The 5,537-nt window shown below is 38.1% G+C and overlaps 1 long non-coding RNA gene across 1 annotated transcript; it reads left to right on the forward strand.

The window, feature by feature from the left end:
• Positions 1 to 2,796: 2,796 nt before the first annotated feature.
• LOC145420030 (uncharacterized) lies at positions 2,797 to 3,818 on the forward strand. Its single transcript, XR_013901305.1, has 2 exons — positions 2,797 to 3,011; positions 3,523 to 3,818. It is a non-coding gene; the product is annotated as an uncharacterized LOC145420030 (long non-coding RNA).
• The last annotated feature ends 1,719 nt before the right edge of the window (positions 3,819 to 5,537 follow it).

Genomic DNA, 5,537 nt, shown 5'->3' on the forward strand with positions numbered 1-5,537 from the left:
ACACTGCACTTACCACAACATTTTGACATTTAGTCAATACTATACTTCAGAAGTCTTTTTTGTAAATAACTATTTTTAGTTCCATTTATAAATAGTCAAAGATTTAGCACCACCCTCTTTGGTGAGGGGTGAGGGAAGACTTTTGCTCCATCACGCATAGTTAGAAAAGAAATGTTTAAAATTAAATTCAGTTTGTCAGGTGGTGTTAGGTGTTTCCAAGTGTCTGCCAGATGGCCAAACAAAATACCTTTTGCTAACATGTTCACCATACTAACTGCACAGAATCATGATGACATGATGATGATTTTGTACAGTCATAATGACTTATTGTGGCTGTTCATTTTTTAGTCTGTTTTCTCAGAATGCTGTCTTCAGCAGGCTGAAGAATTTTCATTCATTAGTGCTGAAGCAAAGGATCCAAATAAAGTATTGTTCATATCACAATTCTACCACTTTGTAACAACAAACAGCGATAAAAGAGGGGTCTGTGCATTTGACTCGGTGGGGTTAGAAAAATAAAACTATAAAAAGAAGATAATGAATGAATGCATGAATCAAATAATGTGACTTTTTAAAGGATTTGTTTAAAATTAAAACGCAGGTCTCATTTACCGGCATTACAGAAATATATAAAATATTCTCGTTTAAAATAATAATAATAGTAGTAATAACAACCTCAAAATGTAAACTCATTTCTAAGTAGTATTCTCATTTTTCACTTACAAAACATTGTGATTTACATCCTGACCCTTAAAGCCACGATGCTGAGGTAGTAGCATTAAAGGTCAGCTGCTTCTTGTGAGTGGCCGTGTTATTTTAGGTCGTATGTTTTAGTTTTAAGCTAAAATCAGCAGTGGTCTTTGTGGATGCAGAGCCAATTCATGACACAGCGCACACATTACAGCCAGGAGGACAATAGGCCTCTTTATGAGGAAGCACTTGCACACGTACGCACATATACATATACACACTGCTATGTTTAAACAGGTGGGCAGAAAATTGAGTGGTTAGCTAGGTGGGTGTGTGCGTGTATGTGCGTGCACGTGTGTGTGTTTCCCTGGGTGTTAGCTGTGTGTGAGGAGTTTGGTTATTAAAAGGAAAGGAATGGATATTGCATATGTGTGTTTAGGCTTGGCTGGCCTCCTAGGAATACATACCATGGTGACACTAGCAGTGCCGAGACCAGCAGAATTCCTTCTTATAAAAATAAGCATCATGGAAAAAGAGAAGAGAGAAAAGGAGGAAGAAAAAAGACAGGAAAGAAACAAAAGAAATGAATAGTGTGCATAATGGACATCTATGCAAGAAAACCACAAAAGGATGAGTGTTATGAGTGTCTGACCCAAGTGTTCTCATTTTGACCTAAGCTTGGACTGTCAGTCATAAGATTGCCACAATTTGATTCATATATAGCTAAAGGGGATTTATTATGCTTTTCCTGATTTTCTGTTATGTACACGTTGCTGCAGTGGTTAATGTTTATATTAAACATAGCAAAGGAGTCATATTCTTATAACCCAAAAGCACAGGCTTCAGACTGCTTTAGACTGTTTTCTCATTTTGGCTCTGTATGATGTCACTGAGAGTTGATAGCCTTCATATGGTCATCTCAGACACAACAGCACCACCCAGAAGTTGCATAAACCTTGTGTTAATAAGAGGCAGTTAACAAGAAAATTATCAGGTAAAAGTGCACCAAGACCCGGCATAAAATAAAAGGAGGATTAGTTTGAACTGTGACTTATGCAAAGTAAAGTCCAATAATAAAAATTATACACAACTGTGTTCTTCTTCATTACAGTTCATCAGCCCAATAATAATTATGTCTTGTGTTGAAAAACAAAAATTAGCACCTCTTTGTCTCACAATTACTGCTTTCAGGTGTACAGATTAGAGTTCTCCTCACAGCCTCCTCCCATCCTACGGTTAAAAAAATTACAGACTTGATGCAGCAAAAAAATGCCGGTACGGGAGTGGACCAAGTCTTGTTTTTAACTGCTACTGTTCAAATTGGGAAGTAGGCACAAGTTACATGCAGACATACAGATGGAGTTAAACTTTAGGGAAGTGACTAATTTCATGAGGTATGTTTAATTTGGTGACGGCTGTCAAAAAGAGGAAGCAGGAGACTAGATGACGCTTTGCGTCAAGTGCTTAGCTAGCAGTGCAAATACATGCTAACTGGCTCTGGTCAGTAACAGAAAACAATGTTCTTTCTCAATAGTTCTTCCAGAAGATGCAGTGACATCCTAATGTCTCTACCACAGCACACCCAGCACACACATATACTAGTCACCTTGAGCTGATGTATCCATGATTACTATTTTTATGTAATGCTGAGATGCAACTTTTAGGTGCAAATAGAAAAGAAACAGCAGCCTTTTGAAAAGGCTTCCATTGTGTTTCAGTGTTTTAGTGACCCATTCATAGACTGTGAATAAAAGCTGGTTAACATACCTAATATGATATCACTCGTTTGTTTGTGGAGTCTAATTTTTAAGCTTCAGACTTTATGTGGTTTTGATGAGAAACCAAGAGCACTGCGTACTCATATGGTGGGGACCTGTCAATCACAAGTTAGCCACGCTCACACTGTGTCTTAATTATCTATTTTACTGTTAATGGGACCATAGTTTATAAAGTGAATATCGTGCAGAATTCAATATCACGTAACACTAACAACTGAGATCACAAACAGGATAATGTTTACCAAAGCTGAGTCCACACAGGAAGTCATTTCCCATCGCTCATCACTTTGAAGTTGACTTTTGGTCTCTTGTGGACATTCCAGGCTTCAGTTGCCTAGGTAACCCTGTAATGTATTTACCGCTAGCTCATATGTCAGTCAGTATTCTGCGCTGCTCACTGGCAGTCATTTCAGTGACTTCATATTGGGTCCTGTCTGCAGTTATTTCAACTGTATTTATTTGAACTTGCATGTGATTCTCTTGTTTTGGTCACCACATTGCTGCAAAATGCTTCCTGTGTGGACACGGCTTTGAAGACAGAAAGTAAGTGAGAAGCAGGGTCATTTTCTCATAGGCTTTGTGGCCCCTTGTTGGCTATTAGAGAAAATGCAGGTCTATGGCACTGTACTTAACTTTTAAGACCGAGAATCTGTGCCCATCTTTCATGTAAAGTCTGAGGGTTCTACCAAAGACCTTTGACCCCACCTTGTATTGCGGGTGGGGTCAGGTTTTGTTGGTTCCAAAACTTAAATGCAAAGAGGAGACAAAACCAATGCTAATTGCAAGTGTGGATGATTATTTTGCTTATACGTGAGAATGTAATGTAAACTTGCAACACATAATCAATATTAAATACTTTAGGAAACCAGCAAGAAAACCATCACACAGAAACAGCTCAAGGCTACCCATACAACAACAATTGAATTGCAGTTGTAAATTATATCAAGTGCTCCATTACTCCATCTTTGAGAGAATACAAGCTATATAAAAATTCTCGATCAAAGACAGATATATAATCTCTAATCTCTAGTGCCTTGATTATACTCTGTTGCAGACACAAATACAGATAGCTGAAGACCCAACCAACGAGTGCTTGTACCTGTTATACATTTCTGAAGTCTGCTTGAAGTTCACCACCTGGGACACACGCGTAGTTGGTGGACTGCAATGTGAATTCTCCACAAATGGTCTAGACCTTCTCTCACAGTAGCTGATGATGAAATTTATCTCAATCAAATTCTAGCAGACCCGAGCAAACTCATAGATGTGGAAAATACAAACAAGGCTTAAGATGAGGCCATTACAATTATCTCTGAACTAATAAAGATTAATAATTTTTTGAATAACGAATATGAAAATGTGTGATCAGTGAATCATAATACAAGTATTTGCTTTATTAATCCAGGTAAGACTATGAAAACATTTTATTCTGTACAGCAACTACATGTGAATACATATAAGATGCTAAAAATGCTTTCAGCAATACACTGAAACATCCTGAAACAACAAGTAACATCATCTGTATGATTCAAAGACATATTAAAAGACTTGCTGTCTGGTACAAAACATGGAAACTACAGGGGGAAGTTATGACAGGAAACAGTGTGGTAGACACTCTTCTCATCACGAAAAAACACATACAAGGATTATACATGCAGACATGCAGTTACAGCTCAACTCTTATAGCAATAAGAAGTAGATGGACAGGACAAGGAAGTGGAAGTAAAAGAAAATAACACCTGAATGCATGCAGGTGCATTCAGAAAGGACTGTATTTCTACCAAATTTACGATATACCAACCTATAAATAAATGTTAAAAAAAAAAAAAGGTGAACGACATCATCTGGTATGTGGCTTGAGATCCATCAATATGCCTCTGATCAAATACGCTCATCAATATTATGAGCCGTTGCCTGGATACAGTTGGACGGGAACACGTGTGAGAATATAAAGACGAGTATTCATCATCTTTTGGCACACTTTTAGGTGCACAGAAGAAGAAGGAGAAGGCTTACAATATATTCACATCAACCTCCCACAGCTGACGTGAATAAGAGACTGGAATGCAACGGGAGTAAAAAACACTGCTGAATTGCTCTGAGGGAGTAATAAATACACATTCTAACAGAAGACCTGCTGCCCCACTTCTGTCTACATTTGGTCAAACACTGGAAAGCACACACAACTATGTGTAAACACACAAAGTTAGCCTTATGACGATAATGCTATTTAGATGTAACATAAAGTTTTGAATTGTATAGTGCTGTGGCCCATTTTCAAACTCTATTTCCAGTAGTCAGTTCTGTTCAACTCTGATTAGCAAAAATTTGCACACCACACATACCAATCTTTTTACTTACCCTAAAAGGGCATTCTTGGTGCCTGTATCAGGCCATGTCTGAAACTGAAACAAATAGCAAGTAAAACCAAAAGAAAGCCACTGTTGTATGGTTTTAATGAAAGTTTATGTTGAATGGAGGGGGCATTTTAACCTGGAAAAAACTCCGGCCATGACCTCTGCTAAGCCGATGTAACAGGAATGAACACTGTTTCCCCACAGCACGTCAAACCCTGAACATTCCCGTTGTCTTCTGGTGGCCACAAGAACTCCAGTATTGATGACATGGGTTTATTTTTCACCCGTCTTTACCAGTCCTGACACAAAACCAGTAAACCAAAGAGCAAGGGAATTTTGCAAACAAGAACGCCTCACATTGCAGGCTAGCAACAGAGTGGTGTTTTTATCTGTCCTCCTCTTTAAACAGCTTCAATAAATAAAAACTTCTCACCACTTATGACGCTCGTTCTAGGCTTGGCTGTGCTTCATTGCCCAAACACCTGACATCAATCTGTACTTGTTTTACGTTAGTGGTCTTCTTCCTGTCTGGCAGCTGCGTGGTGTTTTGCATACAACAAAATCCCTTTCTAAGGTTTTAGCTAAAGTACATTGTTCAGAAAAGGCTACTTTACACAAGTATTTTTCCACTAAGGCCTACATTAGGATTTGAGCAGCAAACTTTTCAAGTTACATTTGTTAGTCTTTTATCATTAATGTTAAGGCACTATAT

The sequence above is a fragment of the Astatotilapia calliptera genome, chromosome 14 (assembly GCF_964374335.1).
Source record: "Astatotilapia calliptera chromosome 14, fAstCal68.1, whole genome shotgun sequence".
Lineage (NCBI taxonomy): Eukaryota > Metazoa > Chordata > Actinopteri > Cichliformes > Cichlidae > Astatotilapia > Astatotilapia calliptera.